Raw genomic sequence first — 2,500 nt, forward strand, 5'->3', positions numbered from 1 at the left:
ATCAAACGCTCTCTGTGACGTCATGAAACGTTCCTATCGAAGTCAATTATCCCAGCTGACATCAAGTGTCCCCCAAAGCGAGTCTGCACTTGGCCCATTTAATACTTTCAAACATCCGAATAGTTTCTTCTATCTTATTCATCTTTCCCTTTCTTCTCTCTGATCTCTGTTTGCATCTCTCTATTTCGCCCTTATTGGTTTTTATTCTTCAACGTTCTTCATTTCATTAGGTCACCTGTTATTTTTTGATATTTGTTTTCTTTATCTTTTAAACTCCCTTATTTCACCGACCGATTGATTTGTCAAATGTATGCTTATACGTCTTTTTTCAATGTTCTTAAAAATTGACTAAAATTTTAGATGAATACCAGCAAAATGGCTTTGGAAGTGAACAATGCAGAAACCAGTCCATAGAACCTCTGCGTTTAGCTTTTGTAGAAGACGAAAAGGCTTTTGACTCGGTCGAACAAATGATAGTACTAAACTCTATTCGCAAACAAGGCAAAACTGAACAAGTCATAAGGGTTCTACAGGATATTCATCCGAAAGGTACTGTTGTAACTCGATTGTATAAAGATAAGTGAACAAAAATCGAGAAAGTAGTACGGCAAGACGATACAGTTTCACCCAAACTATTAACTGCTTGGATGGAAAACATGTTCAGAGTTGAAATGAGAAGGAAATTATGAATACTTTGATAATTTCATTATTGCAAGACATCAAGGGGAGTCTCAAAATAGGTTTGGAAATAGGTAAGATTAAAACCAAAGTAACATTCAACTCAAAAGTTCAAAATAAAGCAATTTTAATCGATAGTGAGAATCCCAAAGATGGAGTATAATTATTCAGTTCAGATGCTAAAACTCAAAAAACAAAACAATGGAGCGCATCACAGTTAGCTGAAACAAGTGTTTGCTAGGTATAGGAACACTGTGAGAGGCTTTCCAACGCCGCGTCTATAACGCATAGTTTACAGTCATTGTATAAAGTCAGCTATGATCTATGAACATGAGGCTTGATATATACAGAGGGATATCTTTTGGCCCTGAGAGGGACTCGAATCGGTGACTTGAAAAGCGCCTCGACGTGTTTCCTGTCTCAGTGTCAAATTTACATAAAATTGAAAAAAGAAAAATCTTAGTTTGAATGCAGTTTCTACAAAACAGTTATTCCATCAGTTATTATAAATTCTTCTTTCTATTAGGCCACCATCAGGTTGAACGGGAGACTATATTGTATGTAAATATCTCTCAGAGAACATAAAAGTCGACCTGCCCCTGCAGAGCATTTGTACATATATGTACAAAGACCTTAATTTCCCTTATAAGGGGGTGATCAAGTCAATACGTGAACAGTATAACATAAAGATCGGGGTTCTTAGTCCCCTCGTTCTACTTCGTTTCGTCGGCATGGCACATAATAGCAGGATCCTTATCCCCGTCACAGGAACATTTATGAAAGACATAAAAAACACGTTTCATCAGCTATAGGGCATCTTCATTTGACTGCCACGGCACCAACCAACTCTCTTTCCTTCGAATTCTAGCTTATTTAGTCTTCAGCTGGCTGAAATGTAGGCAATTTGTAGAATGAGTCACTCTGTCTCCAAACTTGCAAGTCATCTTTTACAAGCTCCCAATTATACTCCAGTGCACAAGCTTGATAAACTTTCCCACAGCATTCATAGCATCTCTTTGGCTCCTAATACCGACATGAAACCGGATGTGACGTCAGTGATCAGGATGGCAAGAAGTAACTAGTCAATTTATAAAATGACTAGTCAATTTATTGAGTAACCGGTCAATCTATTAAGCGACTGGTCAATCTATTATGTGACTGATTAATTCATTAAGCCACTAGGCAATTCATTAAGTGACTGGTCAATTAATTGAGTGGCCAATTCACTAACTCACTGGTCAATCCACTAAATGACTGGTAAATTCATCAAGTGCTTGGACATTTCATAAAATGAATGGTCAATTTACTGATTAATTCATTGGAAATATCGCCTGACGAGCCACTCTTCGTGAAGACCTCTTCAAAGACATCTTGCGAAGACGAAATAAAGAATACTTGAGCTCCACCGTACAAACTATAGTGATCTTTATCATTACATATAGTGGTGCAGTGATGTTGGTAATGAATGTAATGACTGCTTTTAAGACAGTGGTGATGATGGTGGTGATGGTAATGGTAATGATGATGGTGGTGGTAATGGTGATGTTAACGATAGTGTTGATAATAATGGTGATGATAGTGGTAACGATAGTGATGGTGGTTATGATGGTGATGGTGGTAATGATGATGGTGATAATGGTGATGATGATGGTGATGATGTTGATGGTGGTAATGATGATGGTGGTAATGATAATGGTGATAATGATAGTGATGGTGACGGTGACGATAGTAACATTTATACTAGTGGTAGTGGTGATAGTGATGCAGAGAATGGTGAAAATGACATTGATGATATAATGATGAAACTGACAATGATAATACA

This window comes from Oratosquilla oratoria, chromosome 36, assembly GCF_046742065.1.
Source record: "Oratosquilla oratoria isolate Oo_2021 chromosome 36, ASM4674206v1, whole genome shotgun sequence".
Lineage (NCBI taxonomy): Eukaryota > Metazoa > Arthropoda > Malacostraca > Stomatopoda > Squillidae > Oratosquilla > Oratosquilla oratoria.